The 27,095-nt window shown below is 39.4% G+C and overlaps 1 protein-coding gene and 1 pseudogene across 1 annotated transcript in view; one reads left to right on the top strand and one right to left on the bottom strand.

The window, feature by feature from the left end:
• The window catches only part of ASXL2 (additional sex combs like 2 (Drosophila)), a 200,668-nt gene that overhangs the window by 159,732 nt on the left and 13,841 nt on the right, over positions 1–27,095 (bottom strand). The window lies entirely within an intron of this gene.
• Positions 4,549–27,095, top strand: part of LOC102824398 — a 35,993-nt pseudogene continuing 13,446 nt past the window's right edge.

Below are 27,095 nucleotides of genomic sequence, written 5' to 3'. Positions count from 1 at the left end.
ACGTGGTATGTATATATCCAAAAGCAAAACAAAACAAAACAAAAAAGGTAAATACTGTTGGCTAATGGTACATGGCGGTTCAAACTCACCAGCTGCTCCTTGGAAACCCTATACAGGTTCGCTATGGGTCGGAATCAACTCCTCAACAACAACAACAACGGTGCATGGAGGGGGTTGTAATCATTGCAATGATTTGTTGAATGTAAAACTGATGATCTGCCCAGTAAACCTTCACTCAATTCACAATAAAAGCTTTAAAAAACAAGAGAACTAGAAAGAAGGCTCCTGAAGCTAACAGGAGCTAACAAAGCAACTCCAACTTTAAGAGTTTCTGAATTTCATCTTCCCTTTAAGTGAAAACTCAAGTCCTTTGTTGTGAGTAAGCTGCCACAATGGCCCCCTAGAGGAGCAATGATTTCCTTTTAAAGCTTCAGTTCAAATATGGAATAAAATAGCCTTTTACTTTGACCATCTATTGCATAGTTTAAAATAAATAAAATTGGCATTGTAAAAAGAAAAATTTACTAAGTAGTGAAGAAAAGCTAGACAACAGAAAGAAGGAGAAAGAAAATACAACTCACAATCATGTTTATGAGAAGGCTTCAGAACGTCCATGGAAAAACTCCATTAAATTTTAATTTCATTTACCAGGAATGTTCTGAAGCCCCCGTTTATGTGCAGGTTTCTGAACCCCATCATGATGGCCTTCTAGTATGAATGGTCTCTTCTCTAATGTCTGCACTTCTGAACTCCCTGTCCTAGTTGACAGGTTTGCACAAGAGACACACAAGCAGAGGAATAACTGTTCCAGTTAACGGCCATGTTACATACTAATATGACTCTTCTTCAGACATTAAAACAAGGTTGTTGCTGTTGTTGTTAAGTTCCGTCGAGTCAATTCCAACCCATAGAGACCCTGTATAGGGTTTCCAAGGAGCAGCTGGTGAGCTTGAACCGTTGACCTTGCAGTTCAAACAGCTTTGCAGTCTCGTGCATTAATCCACAGCACCACAAAGCTTAAGTAGGGGGAAAACACTAGATAAACAATTGTACTAAAATATAAATATTAAGTTTCCTATAGTGGTAGAGAGGAGTCCTGGTGTGTTGCTGCGGGTTAATGCGCTAGACTGCAAGACGGGTTTAAACCACAAGATTGGTGGTTCAAGCTCACCAACAGCTCCTCAGAAACCCTATGCAAAACCGATTCCAAGGCACTTAACAACAACATAGTGGAAGACTGTATGATATTTTTCCTCTTTTTATCCTCCCCTCATTTTCTATCAAGTGTATTATTATAACAGAGAACTTTCAAATTTTTTAAAGTCTAATCTTATACTTTATGGATGCTTTAATGGATGATACAAAACGCAGAGCCATTATGAAGAAACACAACTAATATGACTACATAAAACCAGAAAACTTAAGTGTGGTTTGGTTCCCTGTGGTGTGTGTTTTGTGAGCACACACAGAAGAACACACACACATAAATCCAAAAACAGCATCTAAAGAGAAACCAGGGGAAAGAAATCATTGGAAAGCCATCATACACAGAATTGTTACAAATTAATGAGAAAAATAATTCAAAGAATTGCCAAAGAACAAAGGTAGTTTAGAGAAATAAAAATACATATGTTCAATAAACATCTTGAAAACTTCTTAAGACTGTAACTCTGTAGTGCAGTATATTATTTCATGCGTCTTCTCACCATAGTCCGTATACTCCCACCAAGTGACTTTTTCCTGATGGGTCTGCGTGAGACAAGGTGTGGGGAGATGCTAATGGATTTTATGTTTCAGCTGGGAGTGACTGCTGGCAGGGTTAATGGTGAAAACTTGGAACTCTGATGTGACTATAAAATTGAACCATCTCAAAAGAGAGGGAATTTCACTACCATCAAAGATGAGCCAGACGTAGCGCACGTCCTTAGGACCCCAAGGTCCCTGTGCATTGAACCTCCTCAGCCCAGGTGCAGAAAGTTGTGACACCATAAGAGTGGCAGAGAACCAAGAGTCAGAGCATAAGACATAGCAGTAGGCTTTCCAGCACATGAACAAGTAAAGCTGAGTGACACTGGGCAGGAGGTTTGTTTGCAGAGTAGGATGTCTCTAGGCATTTAATTGGGGGATCTAGATTTACTAAGGAACTCTGGTAGCGTAGTGGTTACGAATCAGGCTGTGAACCGCAAGGTCAGCAGTACAAAACTACCAGCTGTTCCGTAGGAGAAAGATGAGGCGTTCTGTTCCTGTAAAGATTTACAGCCTCGGAAACCCTGTACAGGGTCACTATGCGTCAGAACTGACTCCCATGGCACACAGCCAGCCAGCTAGCCAGATTTCCTGATCCACAGAGCTAGAGCAGAGTAGAGTGCCTTCAGGCTGGAGCTTATAATGGAGTTGGTGTCGCCTGTGACCATTTATCAGCAGGGCTTTGTAACACTATTGAGCAAGGCAGAGGCCAGGCCAAGAAGACAAAGAAAGAGACTTGTCCGCAGCAGGCACAGCTGAGGAGAGGCTGTCCAGACTCAAAGAACTGCCCTGAGCATTTTCTGATCCTGGGTTGTAACCTAGTAATTTCTCTAATACAGTCCTGGTGTGGGGCTGCACTACAAGGTCGGTTTGAACCACAAGGTCGGTGGCTCATGTTCACCAGCTGCTCCTTGGAAACCCTACACAGGGTTGCTGTTAGTCAACAGCACTCAGCAACAACAACTTCCCTAACAATTGTGATTATGGAGTCTAGTTCTGTGTGGCCATTGCAATGAATTATAGAACCAAGTTAAGTAGCTAGGGCTGTGGAGGGGAATGGCTGCCGACAGTTCATACAAACTATAAATAACAAAAATTAAAATAAAAAGCAGAGAGTTTTTACCTATTGAATTGGCAAAGGTTAAAATGGACTGAAACACTAGACCACAAGGTCGGTTTGAACTGTAAGGTCTGTGGTTCAAACTCACCAGCTGCTCCTTGGAAATCCTATACAGGGTAGCTATGGGTTGGAACCGACTCGATGGCACCTAACAACAACAACAACAACAACAACAGACATTGCCATCACTATTGTAACACAGTGTAACTTTTTTGTAGCACAACTGGCACTCTTTGGTACTTTCTAAACCTGTGCTATGCAGATGACAAAACTTGCTTGCTAGAAGGGAAAAAGGACTTGAAATACAAACAGATGAAGATCAAAGACTACATACAGCCTTCAGAAAGGATTGCATCTCAATGGAAAGAAAACAAAAATCCTGACAATTGAGCCAGTAATTATGATAAAGGTAAAAAAGACTGACTCATGGAAGCAGCAGTCAAGAAATCAAACAAAAGAGAAGACACTAGATTCGTGGGAAGAGAGGGACTAAGAGCTGGCGGCCAGGAGGCAGACTTACAGAATGCGCCTTTTGGTGGTGTAAATTATTATATATTCCTGAGTATTAAAAAAAAAAAAAAGAGCTAACATGAATAAAGAGAAACAGTCTTAACTGAGGGTACATGGAGGGGATTATAATCATTGTAATGAAACTAGGTGTATGATTGTTGAATGTAAAACTGATGATCTGCCCTGCAAACTTTTACTCAATCCACAATAAAAACCTTAAATTTAAAAAAAGAAAGAAAGAAATCAAACAAAGTTTACTAGATGAGTTTACTAGATGCCATGGGTTCAAGTACCTGGTTTGCTTCCCGGGTGCTCAGGACCCCATTCTTCACACCCTCCTCACTCCTCCGATCCCCTAGGACAGTAAATGAGGCAGGGATGCTAGCCATGCTCCAGACCTCTTGGCACCAGGTATGAGAGTCCTGGCCCTGGACTGCTAACTTCAAGGTTGGCAATTCAAACCCACCAGCCACTCCTCAGAACCCTACACAACATCACCATGAGTCAGAACTAACTTGACCACACAGAACAACAACAAAGCATGAAACCAGTGACCGTCAAGGATGTGGCCATGCACTTCACCCAGTCAGTGGCCCATCCTAGACCATGCACAAAAAGCTGTCTACAGGGATGCGATGCTAGAGAATTACGCAAATGTAGCTTCCATGGGAGGGGCTCACTCAATCACAGAAGCAAAGGAGGAACTATTGGGATCTTCACAAAACTCTTTGTGTCTGTCCTCCCAGTTCTCTGAAAGTGATTTTGGACTTCCTCATAGTTTCCATTTACCAGACCTGTTCTGGTCTCCCAGCTGGAGCGAGGAGAACTGCCATGGGGCCTTAATCCCTGGGCACCAGTGGGCTGGGGGACTGAGAAGGAAGAGCCACAAGTTTCCAAGGACTGCCAGGGCATGTTCCCCAGGCTCCAGACTTTGAGAGCAGCGTCGAGCTGCAGCAAGGTCACTAGATAGTTAAGGAGACAAAAAGGAGAGAGGTCACAGGTGAGTCAAGTGAGAATCTTGGGACCTGTGTTTGTCAAGAGAAGTGAAAAGAGAGAGAAATTAGGATAAAATGGTAGTGTTGGCACACAACTCATTATCAATAATGGTCATAGTAGTCAGATCTCTTTTGTATGTGAAAATGTAACAGATATTTCAATATCAGAGACACCACATGGAAGAAAAGTCTTAAGAGTGCAAAGAATGTTGAAAAGACTAGGTATAATTCATTACTTATTCAACAGCAGGTAATTCACACTGGAAAGAACCATTTAAGTGTAAAGAATGTGCAAAAGGTTCAAGTTCAAATACAACTTTGATCCAGCATCAGAGAATCCGCAATGGGGACCTATGAATGTAAGGACCGTGGCAAGGCCTTCAGTAGCAGCTCTGTGTTCTTTCAGCACCAGAAATTCCACACTAGGGAGAAACTGTACGGATGTCATGAATGTTGGAAGACGTTCAGTTGTGGCTCAAGCTTTTTTGTTCATCAGTGAACGCACAATGAGGAGAAACCCTCTGCATGCAAGGAGTGTGTGAAACACATTTTAACACAGCCTTGACTCAACATCAGAGAATCCGCACTGACAAGTCCTTTAAATATAAGGAGTGTGAAGAGATGTACTATCAGAAAATCACCATCATTCAGCAAGAGCGAGTTTACACTGATGGAAAACCTTAGGAATATAAGGTCTGTGGGAAAACCTTCAGCTGGTGTGGAAGATTCATCCTACATACCCAGAAGACCCCTGTCCAACAGTAAAGCTGTCCACAGTCAGGTTCTCTGTGCTTCTTCTTGATTCTCCCCATTTTATGTTCTTCTTTCAACACTGTTCCCCCTGGCCTGTGCTCATTCTCACCCCACATCGGCTCTGCATATCCAGAACACCTCCTGGCTCTTCCAGTCCCAGAAATATGTTTATTTAGTTCCATTATGAAGCTTATATGAGATTCTGTCTCCCCATCAAATTCTTTTTATGGGTTACAAAAGACAAAAAAGTAAAACAAAAACAATTCCCTTCTACCCAATTCACAATTAAAAGTTGAAATGCACACGCATGCGCACACACACACACACACACACACACACACACAAAGCAAAATCCCTAAACTTAAAACATGAAAGAAAATGTAAATTTCCAGATTGAAGGGATCAACTGACTGCCCAGTGGGATGGATGTGGTGAGGAAAGAACATCACTGAATTACCAAAATACTAGGTTTAAAGAGGAGAACTTATAATATTCTAGAGAGAAATGATCAGGAATAAGAGATCTCTCAAGTGCAACCTGATATTTAGATAACAATGGTGTCAAAATTCTGAGGGAAAATTATTTTGAACCCAGAATTCTATATCCTCAACTGTGACAGCAGAATAAAGGCATTTCCAAACCCTTTGGGTCTAACCAATTTTTTACTTCTCCCACATCCTTTCTGAGATGTGTACCACAGAACGATAAAGGGAAAAAAAAGATGTTATGAATACACTATTACAAGCTGTGTATCAGAAGTCTCCTAAACTCAAAAACAGAGGAACCCTGCCTGTTTAGAACAATCTACAGCTTGGAGAACATTCCCAATAGGGTGCAAGCTTTCAGAGACCTGATGGTGGCTGTGTGCCGTGGAGTTGGTTCTGACTCGTAGTGACCCTGTACAGGGTTTCCGAGGGTGTAAATCTTTACGGGAGCAGAACACCTCATCTTTCTCCCGTGGAACAGTTGGTAGTTTCAAACTGCTGACCTTAAGGTTCGCAGCCTGATTCATAACCACTACATTACCAGAGCTAGCTCAGGTTTAATGCCCACTCGCTCTGCTGCTTTCTCTGCAGTTAGCATTCACTGCTCATTTGCAATCCGTGTCTTAGCAAAATTCTGGGTGTATGCACCTTTGAGGGAGCCTTAGTGGTGCAACTGCTAAAGTGCTCGGCTACTACCAAAAGAAAATTGGAAAAAATAGCAATGAAGCTGTGCGCTAAGCTCTACAACGTTCAATAGACTCTTGTGTACCCAGGTGGAGACCTGGTCGGCCAGCAGTGTGGCAAGACCTGGGGACTCTTGGGCCCAGAGTCAGTGACATAGCCACAGAGGATTAGAGTGGAGACTGAAGAGTCCAGCTGGTAAGAAGAGAGGGCATATGCATAAGAATACCCACACTTGCAGATAATACCCACTTGACCTGGCTTCAATGACTGGATGATCAGAGATCAACTAGATAAAGAGGGAAAGAAAAAGAGCAATCTGATACAATTTGATGAACTTGACCTACACCTATGGATGCAGTAGCTCAAAAGAGGGAACAAATCTTTACAGCAAAGATCATTCCCACCCCCTCCATACACAGAGTAGACAGGGATGGGGAACTTGGACATTGGCTACCCAAAATGGGGGACTACAAAGGCAAGAAATGACTGGCTTACAAGCTTTCAAGAGGGGTCCTAGATCCAGAGGGCATGGAAGAAGGTAGACTCTCCAATCTGTCTGGGCGGGGCTAATGAAAGGAGATGGGGATAGGTCTCTTGTGGTACAATGGTGAATAATTGTTATCAGGACTGACTGTGAGGTTTAGAAATGTAAAGGTGGCTGTTTTGTAGCAAAAGGAGGGGAGTGGTTGACTTTGCAGTCCAGAAGCAGAGGTCCCTGGAACCATCAAGGGAGAAGAGTGGAGAGCAAGACCCTACCCAGAGAAACTGTGAAGCCAGAGATGGAAACAGAGACAATGAGGTGGAGAGATGGAGCAGCTGGTGACTCTACAGACCCAGAGAGGGAGAGGGACTATTTGCTGATGACCAGGGTGGGGGATTGAGGGGGCAGGCTTACATGGTATACCCTTTGGTTGGTTGATAATACATAGAGGGGGTTGTAACCATGGCAATGAAACGATATATGATAGGATGAATGTAAAGCTAATGTTCTCCCATGTAAACTATCACATAATTCACAATAAAACATATTTTAAAAAAAGACAATTGGTTCGAACCCACCAGCTGCTCTGCGGGAGAAAAATGTGGCCATCTGCTTCTGTAAAGATTCCTGCCTTTGAAACCCTATGTGGCCATTCTACTCTGTCCTATAGGGTTGCTATGAGTTGGGAACCCAATGGCAGTGGATACACAGATGAGACAAATGCGAGGCACTAGGGGTCTTAAATGTATTCATCTCCTTACTATTCCAAGTGACCTCATAACAATATTTATTGAACAGCTGTTGTTGTTGTTAGGTGCCGTGGAGTTAGTTCCGATTCATAGTGACCCTGCACAGGGTTTCCGAGGCAGTAAATCATTACGGGAGCAGAAAGCCTCATCTTTCTTCCACGGAACAGCTGGTAGTTTCAAACTGCAGACCTTAAAGTTAGCAGCCCGATTCGTAGCCACTATGCTACCAGAGCTCCTTTGAACAGCTATAAATATCTGCAAATGGATATAAACAATCAGAACATGAAATATAAAGTATGAATCTAGGAAAATTGAAACTTGTCAAAAATGAAACAGAATACATAAACATTGATATTCTAAGCACAGTCAGCCAAATAGACTGGTCCTGGCCATTATGAACTTGACAATCACATGCTTTATTATGCCATGAATGACTAACTGAAGAGGAATGGCGTCACATCATCATCAAAAAGAACTTTTCAAGATCTATCTTGAAGTACAACACTATCTGTGATAGGATAACATCCATAGGCCTACCAAGAAGACCAATTAATACCACTATTCTTCAAATTTAAGCACCAACCACTAAAGCCAATGATTTTGAAACTGAAGAATTCTACCAACTTCTTCAGTCTGAAATTGATAAAACATGCAATCAAGATGTATTGATACTTGCTGGTGACTGGAGTGCAAAGGTTGGAAACAAAGAGGAAGGATCAATCATTTGAATATATGGCCTTGGTGATAAGAAACAATACTGAAGATCACATGATAGAATTTAGAAAGACTAATGGTGCTGTGGGTTAATGCACTGGACTGCAAAGTTGGTTTGAACCACAAGGTCAGCAGTTCAAGTTCACCCAGCCACTTCTTGGAAAGTCGATGTTGTTGTTTTTGTTAAGTACCATAGAGTCAGTTCCGACTCATAGTGACCCTGCACAGGGTTTCCGAGGCTACAAATCTTTACAGGAGCAGAAAGCTTCATCTTTCTCCTGTGGAACAGCTGGTAGTTTTGAACTGCCGACCTTGAAGTTAAACAGCCCGCCAGAGCTCCTTTTGGAAAGTCTATACAGGGTTGCTAATGGTCAGAACCAACTTGACAGCATTTTAACAAAAACAACAATGACTTCTTCATTGCAAATACCTTTTTTAAACAACATAAAAGGCCACTACACACATGGACGGCACCAGGTGGAATACACAGAAATAAGACTAACTACATCAGTAGAAAGGAGCTGTGGTAGCATAGTGGTTACAAATCAGGCTGCAAACTGCAGGGTCAGCAGTTCAAAACTACCAGCTGTTTTGCAGAGAAAGATGAGGCTTTCTGCTCCCATAAAGATTTACAGCCTTGCAAACCCTGCACAGGGTCGCTATGAGTTGGAACCAACTCCACAGCACATAAACACCACCACACATTGGCAGAAAGAGATGATGGAAAAGCTCCATATCATCAGCCAGCCAGAACAAGACGAGAGACATAGACTGTGGAACAAACTATCAATCACTCATATGCTCACATGCAAGTTCAGGCTAAGGCTGAAGAAAATTTAAACAAGTCCACTAGAGCCCAAATATAACCTTTAAAATGTCCCACCTGAATTTAGAGATCATCCCAAGCCCACATTTAATGCATTAGACATTAATGACCACAGACCAGAAGAGTTGTGGGATGACATCATGAACATCAGACAATAAAAAAGCAAAAGGTCATCAAGAAAACAAGAAAGAAGGAAAAGAGCAAAATGGATGTCAGAAGAGATTGAAACCTGCTCTCGCATGTAGAGATGCTAAAGCAAATGAGAAAAATGAAGAGGTTAAAAGAAAAGAGTTGAACAGAAAATTTCAAAGGGCACCTTAGGGAGTGAAAATCAAATATTATAACAAAATGTGCAATGACCTGGAGCTAGAAAATCAAAAGATGAAAGGAATACAGAGTCACTGTACCAAAAAGAAGTGGTTAATGTTCAACTATTTCAAGAGGTAGCATATGATCAAGAGCCAATGGTATTGAAGGAAGAATTCCAAAGTGCACAGAAGGCACTGGCAAAGAACAAGTCTCTGGAAACTGATGTAATACAAATTGAAATATTTCAAAAAACTGATGCTGTACTGGAGGCCCTCAACTCACTGATGCCAAGAAATTTGGAAGACAACTACCTAGCCAACTGATTGGAAGAGATCCATATCTGTGCCCATTCCACAGAGAGGTGACCCAAAGAAATGCAGAAATCATCAAATAATATTAATATCACAAGTTTCACACATATTAAAATTAAGTAATATTATAGTGTAAAATCTAATCTATCTCATTAGTAAGAAGAGGGCTGGCAAAATATTTCATTCGTTATGTTGTTGTTTGTTAAGTGCCACCAAGTTGATTCAGACTTAGAGTGGGCCTGTATAAGGTTTCTGAGATTGTAAATCTTTGCAGGAGCAGAAAGCCTCCTACAGAGTTGCTGGCGTGCTCAAACTACTAACCTTGTTGTTTATAGTCCAGCGTTAATCCTATAGAGCCACTGCACTCCCTTGATTAGATACAGATGAAGACAATATCTAAAGAAAGTAGACCAAAGCCATATACAATTTATAAGTCTTTTAAGGCACCCGAAAACCAGGTAGCTTAACTAATACTAAGCAAGTGTATGTATCAGTACATAATGATTATATATATATATATATATATATATACACACACACACACACACACACACACTCCTGATTTCATTCTCCAGCCTTTTAACCCATTTCTTTAATACATCAAGGTTACGGATATATCCAGTGTCACAACTAAGGGGGGGAAATTCAATCACAAATACATTTCAAATCAAATAGACAACTGAATCATTTGACTAAATGTTTATTCTGTGCCAGGTATCACATGGAGAATATAAGGATAAAAAATAAATAATAAAACATAATTCTTACACTCAAAAAATCTCTTATTGGCCATGCGGTCTGAAGTGCGGAGAGGTGTGTGAACTCCCAAATTTGCAGCTGGTACCCACTTGACCTAACTTGGATGGTTACTAAGGCTAGCTTACTAGAACCCGACCAGATGAAGATAAAGATGTTGGATACTGTGAGCAAATGTAAATTGCTACAATTTGATGAGCTGGACTTTTGCTTATGGATGCAGTTGCAACCAGAATGGAAGATTCTTCATATCAAGGAACATGCTTGTCTCCTCAATATTGAGAGGGACAGGCAATTTAGACATTGGATATAAAAAATGGGGGACTATAAAGGCATGAAGTAGATGGCTTACATGAATGTGCTTATTAGTTTCAGAATGAGGGGGGTAAGTAGAATCCCCAATGAATAGTTTCCTCTTTTCCAAATGGATCTGGTGAAATGGGTTGGGGAATGATTTTATGATTCAATTGTAATTGTTAGCAGGATTGACTATCAAAACAGAAATTGTAGAAGATGTTTAACTAAAACAGGGGAGTAGTTAATCTTTCATTTCAGAAACAGACGATCCCAGGACCATCAAGAAGGAAGAGCATGAGTGGAAAAGCGGTAACAGCAGAGACCATGGCAGAGACAGCAGTGATGTGGAGAGACAAAGCTACTGCGGACTCTAGGTCCATGGACTGAGTAAGGCTGTGTGCCTATAGGCAGGAGACTGACTTGCAGAATGTGCACTTTGGACACTGAAATGAATGTGTATCTTTTGTTTTATATGTGTGCTTTGTTCATTTGTAAAATATAAAATGAAATGGGGAACCACAAGGAGGAAGCAGGATAACTGTTGGTATAGGGAAGAGATTATAATCATTAAAATGAAACAGAGTGTAAGATTTGTTGAACGTAGAACTGTTCTTGTCTATAAACTTTCATTCAATTCACAATAAAAAGATTAAAAAACAAAACATTTAGTAGCAAAGACAGATTAACACATACTACACAACATTTTCAAATGCACCGAAATCAGGAAACAAAAAACACAGAAGCACATGGGGAATACGGGGGAAGGATTGCATGGAGGGGATTGTAACCATGGCAATGAGACGATATGTGATAGAATGAATGTAAAACTAATGTTCTCCCATGTAAACTATCACATAATTCACAATAAAACATTTAAGAAAAAAAAAACAGAAAAGAAATATAATTAATTCAACTGGAGATGAGTTCTAATGTGGAATATAAAACAAAATTTGAAATTTGACCAAGTGAGAAAAGGTATTGAAATTTCAAAAAGGAAACAATAGGCATGATGGCATGAAAGATGTATGTTTCAGGAACCACTGACTACTGCAGAGAATCAGGCACAAGGGAGGAGATCGAAAAACAAACTGGACAGTCCAGGATTAGACATAGTAAACTGCCTTTTATGCAAAGCTATAAATGCTGAATTTATCTTTATAAGCAAGTAAAGGCAGCTAGTAAAGAAGCAGGAGAACCATCACGATGAAATTCACATTTCTTAAAGATTATTTATGACAATAATATGGAAGACACACACACTAGAGGGGGCTTTAATATACAGGCAGTGATTTCCAGTTGTGGACAGTACACAACTAAGGCAATGGGACTAAAAATAATAAAGAGGAGAGAGGGATTTCAAAAACTCTAGGGTTTTGAGAGACAGATAACCTTAAAAGCATAAAGGATTACTCTAAGCCTTTAACTTTTGGTTAAAAAAGGAAAATGAAATACAAAAAGGAATAAGTGCTGAGAAATTTTATTTAATAGACACATGGTGGTGGTATGGTGTGGAGTCGGTTCTGACTCATAGCGACCCTCTAAGGGTTTCCAAGGGTGTGAATCTTTACGGGAGCAGAAAGCCTCATCTTTCTTTCCGCGGTATAGCTGGTAGTTTTGAACTACTGACCTTGCAGTTCACAGCCCGATTCGTAACTACTACGTTACCAGAGCTCCTTGGATACATGGTAATCTTTACCAAGTGACAGAAAATATCAAGTTGGTAGTATATCTGAAAAGAAAAAAATCAGTACTCACCCAACCCCTGTGTGTTGACTTAAAATTTTAATGTTATATATAACATACGGAGTCCTGGTGTGGCGCTTTAAGATAAGCATTGGACCACAGGGTCGGTCTGAATTGCAGGGTCGAGGTTTAAACTCACTAGCCACTCTTAGGAAAACCTATACAGGGTTGCTATGAGTTGGAACAACTCAACATCACTTAACAACAACATATATACACATGAACAATATGAGGTATAAACTCCTTCTGCTTATTGTTATTAAACAATTTTAAACATAAATATATAAATTGAATCCAAGTTATAAGAACAATGGATTTACATTTTATGCTAAATAAATATTAAAATAATGCTATTGACAGTAACCACATCACCATGGTTCTGACTGCTACTGCACAGAAATCTTTTGAGATACACTTTTGTCTAAATACTAAATGCCCTGCTGTGATATTTACTTATTTAAACTATGATGAAAACTTCATTCAAATAATATATGTACCAGGATGTCAACTGGCTTTCCTTGGCACAAATTATAGATGGGCATGAAAATAGCATGGCAATTCAAGTCACAGATATGCTCATGCAACTTTTAAGGTTAGCATCAAAGCATAAAACTCAAATATTCTCAATGAAAATTTTCAGAACGCCATGAATTAATCTACAAGCTCCTGGTGGGAAGCCCACAAGAAGGCTAGTTTGAAAAACATTTTTATTAACTCTGCCTGTGTCATTTGCTACCTCTTGTCTGCTCCAATAGACCTGGGAAATACATATAAAGCAACCCCACTACTAACTGAAAGACTTAAGAAACAGGTGCCCCTCTAGCCCCCACATGTGTTCTCAAGATGTAAATTTATAAAACAAACCAGAAATAGGTTTTCTCCTGGTTGATTTACCCTTAATTTTTATCAGAAATAAGTAGAGTTGACCCTTGAACACACGGAAGTTAGGGCCACCAACCTGTGGCAAAATCAGAAAGCCACATATAATTTTTGAAGCCCCCAAAACTTAACTACTAATAGCCTACTGTTGACAAGAAGTCTTATTGATAACAAAGAGTTAATTAACACAAACTTTGCATATCACATGTATTATATACTGGACCCACATAAAAGCTGCATTTCAATATGCAATTAAAAGACATTACACAAAACAGGCAAGACTTTTGCACCCACTGACATAGCTACATCAAGGACTTCATAAATTTCCTAATGTTTCATTTTTACAATGGTCCTTATACTGGATTCATTTAATCTTGAAATGATGAACAACCTCAGTTGCAGACTTCAAACTACAGCCCATATCAAGCAAGTCAGCTTTTTCTTATAATGTCATGACTTTCCTCTGCTTCTTAGACACATACAGCATCACTAGTGGCACTAGAATGGGTCCTATGGTGTTAAGGTTTACTCTATTGCACTAAACGTGAAAAATACGTAAGTTCACCTTTTACTGGGATACACAATTTACTGGGCACGTGAAGTGCTCCATGTAGACACGATTACCATTACATGGCATTTTTTCAAAGTCTGCATATAAATGGACCCACACAGTTCAAACCCATGTTGTAAAAGACTAAACTGTTTCTCAATATCTAATAGTGTTTCTCACAAAGAATATCAGGATTCCAGGAAACAACACAACAGCCCCTAATGTAGACCACCTGAATAAACCTGACACTGCCACAGGAATTCAGCGAAGAAAAAAATCAAAATGAGCTTGCATAGCTAAAGGTTTGCTTTGTTTTTGTTTTCCTGTTGTTTTTGTTTGTATTAAACTGATATTTTGTTGTGATAAATAAAAAGCACTAGACAGGGAGAGGGGTCCTTCCTGTGTGAAAACTCCTGGAGATTAGCACAATTTAGGATATTTAAGTATGAAATGAGACAAATTTGAATGATATGAATAGAAATGTACACCCTTTCCTAATCTTCCTACAGACGAGTTTTCCGAGTCTCTTGGCCTCTTACATTCAATTTTTCCTGCCCTCTACAATAAATCCCACAATGGCCCATTCTGCATTAAAAAAACATAATTATTATCTCCAGAATGAAAACTCCCTGGCTACTAGAATAGAAAACCTTCTATAGCCAAATTTTATCCCCACCTGTGGCGCTGTAGGATCAGCATTTGACTGCAAACCACAAGGTCAGCAGTTCAAACCCACCAGCTGCTCCTCAGAAACCCTATACAAGGTTGCGGTGAGTCAGAACTGACTCGACAGTACTTAACAACAACAACTACCATTTCACGATGCTCAGTGGTGTATCAGCCATGTACCAAACATGCTCTGCATTTTTTCAGCCTTCCCTCTGAAAAGTTTTCCTTCTGCCTGAAATGTCCATCCCCTGTTGTTGTTAAGTGCCATGAGTCATTTTCCAATCATATACAACCCTGTATAGCAGTTATCAGTCCAATGCTTATCCTACAGCCCCACACCAGGACTTCTCCTTCTCCAATGTTCTTGTTGTGTTGTTGTTAAGGTCCAACTCATAGTGACCCTGTACAGGGTTTCTGAGGAGCGGCTGGGTAGTCTTGAATGGCTGACCTTGCAGTCCAGTGCATTTATCTATCACCCCTGAATAATCAGGTAAAACATTCTCTGAGACCAATCCTCCTGCCAAAAAGAAAATTTTTGGTACTCGTATGGCTATTATGAAGTGTGAAGACCACGCATTTATTTTATTTGTGACAGCAAACTTAACAGCTTAAAATAACCCAAATTTATTATCTGAGAGTTTCTGTGTGTAGTCCAGGTATGGGTTAACTGGGTCTTCTGTTTAGGTAGGTATCAAAATAACAGCTGTGGCAGTGACATTATTGGAGGCTTAAAGTCTTCTTTTAAGCTCACTAGTGGTTCGCATAATTCTGTCCCTTGCAGGTGTAGGACTGAAGTCCTTAACTTGCTGGCTCTCAGCTACTAGAAACTGCTTCCATGGCACATAACCAACATCACCACTAGACAGCTGCCACAGAGTCAACACCAACTCATGAGGACTTTATACTTACACCATCAACACACTGAAGTCCATCACTGCAGCTATTGTGCTAAGCTGTGTCATCAAAGCTATCCTGTACCCTAGTGGTTATCAACAATACCAACATGATATGTGATCTCTGGATACTGTATTAAAAAATAACCTTAAAAAAAAAAATTAAAAATAACCTAATTAGGACTAGTCCCCTCCCCCCATCCCGATACTTCCTCTTATGATTAACTTAGTTGCTGTTAAGTGTCATCAAGTCGGGTCAGACTCATAGACACTGTATAGGGTTTTCCAAGGAAACCCGACAGGTTCTGGCTGATAAGCCTGAACCACCAACATCATGGTCAGTAGTCATGTGCTTATCAGACAGCACCACACCACAGCTCCTGATATTAACTTAGATTTACCTTAATTACTTCTGCAAAATCCCTCACCTTTGCTGAACGTGACCCAGTAATATTCTATTACAGTCACAAATTCTGCCCACACTTAATGGGAGGAAATTATATAAATGGAAATCTTGGGTTTATCTTAAAATTTTATCCACTGTTTCTATATTACCAAACGATTTTTTTTTTTATTAACTGCTGTTGGCATCAGGTGCTGACATATCAGGTCCAACTCACAGCAACCCTATGAACAATAAAACGAAACATTGCCATCCTCACAACTGCTGTTAACTTTGAACCATTGTGTCAATCCATTTCGTTAAGGGTCTTTCTCTTTTTCCACTGATCTACTTTACTTGTCATGAATGATGTCCTTTTCCCAGGACTGGTTCTGTCTAACACGTCCAAAGTACATTAAAAATGTCTTGCCAAACTTGGTTCTAAGAAGCATTCCAGCTATACTTCTTGCAATATGTACCTGTTTTTTTTCTGGCAGTCCATGGTACTTTCAGTATTCTTCATCAACACCATTATTAAAATCCATCAGTCTTTCATCAGTCTCCCCTTATTCATTGCCCAACTTTAACATGCATATGAGGTGATGGAAAATATGCCTTGGGTCAGGCACACCTTAGTCCTCAAAGTATCATCTTTAGTCTTCAACATTTTTGTAGGAGATTTGTCCAATGCCAATACTTTTTTGATTTTTTAAAATTGCTGCTTCCATAGCATTGTGTGGGTCTAAGTAAAACAAAATCCTTGATAAGTTCAATCCTTTCTCGAGCTAGCATGATGCTATTTACTGGTCCAGTGTAGTCTCCAATCTTCAAGTGTTCTTCACTTTCAGCAAGCAAGATTGTGTCACTGCATAATGCAAATTGTTAATGAGTCATCCAAACCCAATTCTAATTCCATGTTCTTCTTCATATAATTCAGCATTGACTCATGTCCCATCAGTAAATGAAGGTCCCAAAAACTCTGCTCCATCCATGCATGTCATTAAGGTTGACTCTACTTTGAGGCAACTTTTCCTCTCAATGGCGTTTTGAATTTCTTCAAACCCAAGGGGTTAATCTCCTGACACTGTACCAGACAGTGTTTCAGCATTATTCTTAAGATTTTCAGAGGCTGATCCCTCAGAAGTGGGCCACCTAGTCCTGTAGGATAAAGTACTGGACTGCAAGGTGGGTTTGAACCACAAGGTCGGCAGTTCATACCCACCAGCTGCTCCTCAGAAACACTATACAGGGTCCCTATGAGTTAAAACAGCACTTAACAACAACAAAGTCTGTCTTACAATGAAAGCTCCAGTTTAAACCTGTCCACCATGGGTGACCCTGCTGGTATTTGAAACACTCTTGGCATAGCTTCCAGCATCAAAGTACCACCCAAGCCATCATAGGACACCAACTGACAGATGGGTGGGGTTTTGTTTTAACTATCTACTTGAATATTTGAGTCTTGGTGTGATGCTGTAAAATAATCACTGGACCACAAAGTCAGTTTGAACCACAAGCTGCTCCTTGAAAACCCTATACAGGGTCCTATGAGTCAGAACCGACTTGCTGATGGCACTTAACAACAACATATGAAATATTAGTAATAGCCCACTCAAGGCATAATAGAAAAAGTGTTAGAGTAGTAACCAAAAACATAACACTTGTATAAATCATTACCCCTAATATAAATTACAGTCTCCTGGTATGGCACTGTAGGCTAAGCACCGGACTGCTAACCGCAATGTTGGCAGTTCAAACTACCAGTCACTCCTCAGAAATCCTATAGAGTGTTGTTAAGAGTCAGAATCGACTGGACAGCACTTAACAAAAACAATATAAATTATATGCCTTCTATTATACAGTAGGGGAGTCCTGATGTGGTGCTGTGGATTAAGCGCTGACTGCAAAGTCGATTTGAACAGCATGGTAGGTGGTTCAAACTCACCAGCTACTCCTAGGGTCATTATGGGTGAGAACGGACTCAAAAGCACTTAACAACAAATAACAACATTAGCAGTAGAAGTCTTGGTGTGGTGCTGTGGGAAAAAGCACTGGATTGTATGGTCATTTTGAACCATCAGGTCAGCAGTTCAAACCCACCAGTCATTACTTGGAAACCCTATAGAGAGTCGCAATGAGTCAGAACCAACTCGACGGCATTTAACAACAATTATGCAGTTAAGTTCTGGTATGGCGCTGTAGGAAAAGCACTGGACTGCAAGGTTGGTTTGAATCACAAGGTCGACAATTCAAACCCACCAGTCAATCCTCAGAAACACCATTGTGACCCTGTATAAGGTTTCCTAGGAGCAGATGGTGAGCTTGAACCACTGACCCTGCAGTTCAAACCAACTTTGCAGTCCAGCACATTAACCCACAGTGCCACACCAGGACTCTAAGAGGTAGGCTACTGAAATGGACCCAGTGATTCTGCAAAAGAAAGGGCTGGCAATCTGCTCCCATAAAAATTATAACAACAACAGAAACCTATGGAGCTCAGTACTACTTACTATTCTGAACTCCACAGGGGCTTTTCTGTACGACTCACAGGTCACCATGAGTTAGAACCACTTCCATGGTAAGAGGCTTACTTGCTGTTTTATCTTCTGTTGCTGTTGTCTCGCCATGCTGGTTTGCTTCAACAGAGGAATTCTGACTGTGACTCTTCCAACACAGATTTGTTTGTTCTTCTGACAGTCCATGGTACTTTAATATCCTTCTCCAGCACCATAACTCAAATGCATCACTGAATCTTTGGTCTCCTTATTAATTTTCCAGCTTTTGCATGCTTAAGAGGCAACTGGAAATGCTACAGCTTAAAGATGCTAAAGCATATGGAAGAAATGAAGTAAAAGAGCTGAACAGATTTCAAAGGACAGCTTGAGAAGTGTTTATTATAATGAAATTTAGAAAACCAAAAGGGAAGAATAATATGCTCAGCATTTCTCAAAGTAAAAGAACTGAAGAAAAATTTAAGTCTCAAGCTACAATATTGAAGTATTCCTGGTGTTCTGCTTTAGGATCAGCACTAGACTGTGAACCACAAGGTCAGAGATTCAAACCCACCAGTTGCTCCTCAGAAACCTAACACAGGGTTGCTGTGTCGGAACCAACTCGACAGCACTTAACAACAAAATTGAGCAAAACATGGAGCATGTTGGTTCTGTATAATAAGCACTAGGCTTTGCGGCATTCTGCTTCTGCAAAGATGTACAGCATCAGAAACCCTATCCCAGGATGGGGCAGTGTTTCATTCTGCTGTGCAAGGTCTCTATGAGTTGGTACCAACTCAGCGGCACCCAACAACAACAACAATTAGTAAGAACTAACTCCACGGCACTTAGCAACAACAACAACATGGGCAAAATGGAGTCCTGGTATAGTGCTGTAAAATAAAACCACGGTCAGCAGTTCAAACACACCAGCCCTCCTTGGAAACCCTATCCAGAGTCACTGTGAGTAGGAACTGACTCAATGGCACTAACAACAACATGGGCAAAATATCAAACAATGCAGGAAACAACAAAAGAAGATGGAAGGAATACACAGAAACACTGTACAAAAAAAAAGTGATAGACATTCAACCATTTCAGGAGGTAGCATATGATCAAGAACTGATGGTACTGAAAAAAGACGTCCATGCTGCACACAAAGCATTAGAAAAAAACAAGGCTCCAGGAATTGAGATGTTTCAACAAACAAATAACAGCACTGGCTGTGTGCACTCATCTATGCCAAGAAATTAGGAAGAGAGTTACCTGTCTAACAGACTAGAAAACCCAAAACCCACTCTTAGTGATCCTATAGAGAGTACTGCCAAAAATGTAAATCTTAATGAGAGTAGGCAGTTTCATCTTTCTCCTGTGGGGCAGCTGGTGGGTTTGAATCATAGACCTTGTAGTTGCTAGCAGTCATCACAGGTTTAACCCACAGTGCCACCAGGGCTCCTAGAAGAGATCCATATTTGTGCCCATTCTAAACAAAGGTGAACTATCAGAATGTGGAAATTGTCAAACAATATTTTTTAAATTAAATGCAAGTAAAATTTTGCTGGCGATAATTCAAAAAAGCTTGAAATACACAAGCAGGCAGCTGCCAGAAATTCAGGCATGTTACAGAAAAGGGTGTGAAATAAGGAATACAATTGCTGCTGTCAGGTGAATCTTGGCTGCAAGCAGAGAATACCAGAAAGATGTTTATCTGTGTTTTATTGGCCATGTAAAGACTGTATGGATCATAACAAATTATGCATAACACTGCAAAGAACGGTTATTCCAGAACACTTGGTTGTGCTTACAGGGATCCTGTACATAGACTAAGAGGCAGTTGTTTGAACTGAACAAGGTAAAACTGCATGGTTTAAAATCAGAAAAGGTGTGAGTCAGTCAGGGTTGTATCCTTTCACCATATGTACTAAATCAGTATGCTGAGTTTAGGAGGGTGAGAGAGGGAAAATAACTCTCTCCAAGACATGTAGACTTGGGTGAAAGGAAAAGTAATACACAATACGGGAAGGTCAGCACTAGGAGGTATGCAAGAGTAAAAAGCAACAATGGTAAAAACAATTTCACATACAATCCTGTAGTAACAGTAATAATAAAAATTTATGAGTGGGTACAAAGGTAGATATGTGAGTTGTGGGGTGGCTTATAGGAGTACGCCCATGAACTGAGGTTTGAAGAGTATATTTCTATACACATATATCCAGTAGAGCAAATGGGGACCAAGTTAAGCAAACGTCTTAGACATAACAAAAGATGTCGAGGGATTGAGGGTTTGGAGATGTAGGAATAGAGTCTGGGGGTCATCTAGGTTAACTGGCATAACAAAGATTATAAAGACAATATTCTACATCCTACTTTGGTGAGTAGCAACTGGGTCTTAAAAGCTTGTGAGCTGCCATCTAAGATACAACTATTAGACTCTTCCCATCCACAAAAAAAAAAAAAAGAGCAGGGAGAGAAATCAAAGATTCAAGAAAACAATTAGTCTTTAGGACTAACGAACAATAGAAAAAGGTTTCCACCAGCCTGAGACCAGAAGAACTCGATGCTGCCCAACTACCATCACTGACCACTCTGATCAGCATCACAATTAGAAGGTCCTGGACAGAGTGAGAGAAAATGCTGAACAAAATTCAAAATCATTTTAAACAGATCAAACTTACTGGTCTAATAGAGACTGGTGGAGCCCTGAAGACTACGGTTCTTAGATACCCTTTCAAACCTAGAACTATACTCATCCTCAGATATCACCTTTCAGGCAAACAATAGGTCTATAAAGCAAACAATGCCCATAAGGAACACATTTCTCAGAACAGTCAACCACACAAGAACCAAAAGGGTAGCATTTGCCCAAAACTTAAGTTCAGCAGGCAGGATGAGGCAAGAGAGATGTGCAAATGGAAATGGTGAAACCAGGAAGGAAATGGGAAGAATGCTGTCATATTGATGAGATTGCAGCTAATGTCACAAAACAAATTTGCAAAAATTGTTGAATGGGAAACTAGTGTGCTATGGAAACTTTCACCTAAGCCACAATAAAATATTCCAAAAGCAGGCAGAGTATAAAAGCACTAATACTATTATTCATGGCCAAATTGAAGTATTTAAAAAATAATAATAAAATATAGTTGAACTCACACCTAGACATTATTACTAAATACCAACAAAGGAAGAGTTAAACAATTACATGTATAAAACAAGGATACAAATCTGGGATACAGATGTCTGGAATTAAGGTGTATGATTTTGTGCAGTATCTCCTGAAGGCAGGAGAAGGACCTTTCATCAGTCACATGACAGGGATAAATGAGTCCTCAAATTTGTTCATAACTAGTTACATCTGTGAATCCATACAGACCTGGGAAAACAGATGGCAAACAGGATCCTTTTTCCATTTGAATTATCTGAAATTCCTGCATTTATTTACTAACACCACCTTTATAATACCTAGTCTTCCCATTCAGTTGTTTTTAATACATTTAATTATCTCAAGGTCAGCAGTTTGAAACTACGAGCTGCTCCACGGGAGAAAGATGAGGCTTCCTGCTCCTGTAAAGATTTTAAAGACTCGAAAACCCTGTACAGGGTCACATGAATCGGAACCAACTCCACGGCACAGATCTACCACCAATTATCTTTCAGTAATATTGACAGCGCTTACAACCTACCAGGTACTTTACAAAAAAACGTGCATTACCTCACCTTAGCACCCCAAATGGTAGGTTTTAATATTATCCCCATCTTAAAGATAGAAAAACTGAAAGGCTTAAATAGTGTAAATGTACATTTTAAACGTAGTCTGTTGGCCAGCAGAACCAGCAACTCCTGAGAATTTGTTAGAAATACAGAACCACTAACCATATTTCAGACCTACATAAAACTCTTGCATTGTAAGATCTCTTCCATATGCCTCATACGCACATTAATGTTTGAGCACTGGTTTAAATGACGTGTACAAGTTGCCACAACACATGATAGAACCAAGATCAAATCCAAATCTGTACGGTTCAAAGTCCATGTGTGTCTTTTTTGTAACTTTGTTTCTGATGAAATCATACACAACATACACCCATTGAACAATTTCTACATGTACAATTCAGTGACATTGGCTACATTCTTCACTTTGCGTCCTCATTCTCACTATCTTTTCCCAGTTACTTCACGACCATTAACTTAGACTCACTGTGTCCTAGTTCTCATTTGTGCTTTAAAGTTACAATTGTCAATTTGATCTCATATATGAGGGTAAGTCAAAACGTATTGCTGCAAAATCATAGAAACCATTACTAAACAAAAATGTGAAGCTACCGTTTCTCAACGTATCCACCATCTAGGCCTATACACTTCTGAAGGCACTGTTATCAACTCTCCAACCCTTCCCTGAACAATTCTGCATGCTTCAATTTTGTGGTTATTGTTGTTAAGTGCCGTCGAGTTGGTTCCAACTCATAGCAACCCTGTATAGGGTTTTGAAGGAGTGGCTGGTGAGTTTGAACCACCAACCTTGCAGTTCACTCGACCTTATGGTTGAGTGCTTATCCTACCAGCACCACATGGAGTACCGGTGTGGTGTTGAAGATAAACATTAGATCTTGGTAATCATAAGGTTGGTGGTTCAAACCCACCAACTGCTCCTTGGAAACCCTATACTGGGTAGCTATGAGTTGGCACCCACTCTAAAGCGCACAACAATAGCGACAACAACATTAAATATATATATCTTTTTTCCTTTCATGGCTTTCAGAGGTAATTACTTTTATAAAAACTTTAGTATCTTTATCTTGAAACTCATTTTTCATTACATCTTCACAAACGCTTAAAAGAAAACCCTTTGTAACACGTTAATATATTTCATGAGTACCATACATTTTTAACTTAAAATTTCCCGTCAGAACCTCTCAAACCAAATGGAAACTAGTCACTATAACAGCAATTCATTTTTTTAAATTGCATTGTTATAATTTACAAATAAGTCATTAATACCACTGAACACTTTATTTGAAACTGAGTATGACTAAACCAGTTGAATAATTCAGACACCAGTGGATTCAAGATTCAAGATGATTTGCGCCTTCCCAAGCTATGAACTGCAATGTGAGTCTATTCTAAATGTAGTATCAACTGTTAAATGTCAGTAGAAAAGGAATGACAAGTCTTTCACAACATATATTTTACCAAAAGAGAGATCAAATTACTCAAATGACACTACACTTACATGGAGGACTAGTTACATGTGTATTTACCATTAACCAATTTTAGTTTTGTCAACCAAGGTAATAAAAACTATCATAGACATTTTCCAATGTCCAAGTGTGACTGAAAAGTCTCTTTGAAGGCAAATATCCTGTATATGTTATAATAGGTTTCCTTCACAAATAAGGGAGATATTCATCCTGTATTACTGCAAAACAGCAATGAAGTAAACTAAGTTTAGTCAACTTGTACCCTCCTGAAATTAAGAACAGTGTCTTCTCTTTCATCGTCAATAAAAAAAGAAACAGTACTTCTATGTAAGATATTACATTAAGCTCTGTGGGTAGAAAAATTGTAACAGAAAGAACCTTTAAGGAGCACACAAAAATTGGTGTGTAAACTGAATGTTTCTATTTGTCCATAATAAAACAAGTATTTTATTTAGAGGAAATGTTCCGTCAAGGAAAAACAGTATTTAAAAGTACTCAATTTATAATCTTTTTGAGAAAGGAAAGTATTATTAGTAGGACCCAAAATCGTGGAAGTACAGGCATACTTTGGAGATACTGCAGATTCAGTTCCAAAACACATCGATAAAGCTAATAATGCAATAAAGAACGTCAAATGAATGTTGTGGCTTCCCTGTAAGTATAAAAGTTATGTTTACACTATACTGCAATCTATTAGGAGTCATGGTGTGGAATCAAAGGATAAGGTCAAAATGTCTGACAGCACTCAACAATAATAATAGTAACACTGTCTATCAAGTAATCCATAGCATTATGAAAAGTTCGAAATACTGTGAGAATTACTACAATGTGACAGATACACAAAGTCAGGGCATACTGTTGGAAAAAGGCTCTCACAAACTCGACACTAAGTTACTGCAAACCTTCAGTTTGTATACAACATGATCATCTGCAGGTATGTCTGTATAAAAAATAAAAACTGATTTAAGTGTGTTTACATGAATATTAAAAATATATGAGCACATTTGTGATAACTGACCAATATGAACTCCATTACCTGTTGCTAGCTAGTCAATTCTGATTCATAAAAACCTTACAGAACAGAGGAGAACTGCCCCTGTAGGGTTTTCTAAGCTATAATCCTTTTGGGAGCAGAGAGCACCAGCACTTTCTCCCACAGAGCCTCTGGATGGGTTCGAACAGTTAGCAGCTAAGCACTTAACCACTACACCACCAGAGTTCACAGTATTATATTCACAGTATTGTCACTGAATTATAGTCACATAAAAAATGTTGAAATACCCAATGTTTTCTTACATTACATTTACCAGCTTTTTTCTAATGCTGTATTTGTTGTTGTTGTTATGTGCCGTGGAGTCAGTTCCGACTCATAGCAACCCTGTACAGGGTTTCCAAGGCTATAAATCTTTACAGGAACAGAAAGTCTCATCTTTCTCCCGTGGAACAGCTGGTAGTTTTGAACTGCTGACCTTGCGGTTCACAGCCCGATTCATAACCACTACGCTACCACAGCTCCTTTTAGGGCAAACCAAACTGGACCATGCTAGGACCCCTCAGTCACACTAGCCACATTTTAATGGCCTATTAAGACTAGTAACTACGTCATGAAGACAGCACAAATAGAGAACATTTCTACCAAGCTCTACATAACAATACAACAAATCAAGTTATTATCCTAGAAAATCCCCACAACACAGCAAGAAATTTATTGGAATTCATTGAAAGATTAAATAAAGTGGCAGGGCACATCAATATACAAAAATCAGTTGGATTCCTCTACATTAAGAAAGGTAGTTCTGAAAAGAATAATCAAGAAAACAATCCCATTTACAATTGTTGTTGTTGTTGGAGTCGGTTCCAACTCATAGTGACCCTGCACAAGGTTTCCGAGGCTGCAAATCTTTACAGGAGCAGAAAGCTACATCTTTCTCCTGCAGAACAGCTGGTAGTTTCGAACTGCCAACCTTGTGGTTAGCAGCTCAATTCATAACCACTATGCTACCAGAGCTCCTTCTACAATAGCCACCTACAACATGAAATGTTATTGTTGTTAGGTGCCAGGAAGCCGGTTCCAACCCACAGCAACCCTGTATAGGGTTTCCAAGGAGCGGCTGATAAGCTTGAACTACTGACCTTGCAGTTAAAACAGCTTTGCAGTCTGGCACATTAACCCATAGCACCACACCAGGAATAAATCTAACCAGAGAAACAAAAGACCTTAAAAAAAAAAAAATCCTACAAAACACTACAAGAAACCAAAAGACTTATAAAAATGGAAGAATATTATCAAGCTCATGGCTTGGAATATTTAACATTATGAAAATGTCAACACTACCTAAAGCAATTTATAGATGTAATGCAATCCCAATCTAGATTCCAACATAATTCTTTAAAGAGATGGAAAAACAGATCACTAACTTTATATGGAAAGGATAAGCAAAGCACTACACAAAAATAATAAAGTTGGATGCCTCTCACTTTCTGACCTCAAAATCTACTACACAGCCACAGTGGTCAAAACAGCCTGGTACTGGAACAATGAAAGATACATACATACAAAGATCAAAGAAACAGAACTGAGAACCCAGAAGTAAATCTATGCACATACAATTAAGTGATCTTTGACAAAGAGCTAAAATACATTAAATGGGGACGGGATAGTGTCTTCAACAAATGGTGCTGGCAAAATTGGAAATCCATTTGCAAAAGAATGAAACAAAATCCCTATCTCACACTATATACAAAAATAAACTCAACAAAGACTAAAGACCTAAATGTAAAAGCTAGAACTAAAGTATCATCAAGGAAAAAGTAGAAACAAACATGGCATAAATTCACTATCAAACAACTAAAAACACACAAACAGTAAAGACAAAATAGATGACTGGGACCTCTTAAAAATTAAGACACTTAAGTACATCAAAAAATTTCATTAAAAGAGAGCCCACAAACTGGGGGGAAATTTTTTTACAATGACATTATCAGACAAAGAACTGATCTCTAAAATTTATAGAAAATTATAACACCTCTACAATAAAAAGACAAACAACCAATTTAAAATTGAGCAAAGGGCATGAACAGACACTTCACGAAAGAAGACATTTAGGCAGCCAACATATGAAGAAATGTTAGCAATCATTAGCTGCTGTTGTTGCTAAGTATCCCATTGGTTCCAACCCATAGTGACCCTGTATAGGGTTTCCAAGGAGTGGCTGGTGAACTTGAACTACCAACTTTTCAGTTCAGTACATTAACCCACAGTGCCACATGATCAGCCATCAGAGACAAAAATCAAAAAAAAATGAGATATCAACTTACTCCAACATTAATAACAAATTCAAATAAACTGAAAACAACAAATGTTAATGACAGTGTGAAGACATTGGAACCCTCCTACAATGCTGATGGAACTGTAAAGTGGTAAAACCACTGTGGGAAATGGTATGGTGCTTCCTTAGAAAATTAGAAATAGACATACCTGTATGACTCAGCAATCCCTCTACTTATTTCCACAAGAAATAAGAGCTATGACAGCCTTGGAACTGCAGGGCTCTGA

The sequence above is a fragment of the Chrysochloris asiatica genome, unplaced genomic scaffold (genome assembly GCF_000296735.1).
Source record: "Chrysochloris asiatica unplaced genomic scaffold, ChrAsi1.0 scaffold00016, whole genome shotgun sequence".
In the NCBI taxonomy this organism is placed as follows: Eukaryota; Metazoa; Chordata; class Mammalia; order Afrosoricida; family Chrysochloridae; genus Chrysochloris; species Chrysochloris asiatica.
The sequence above is the reverse complement of the archived record's forward strand: the minus strand, read 5'-3'. Positions and strand labels throughout refer to the sequence as shown.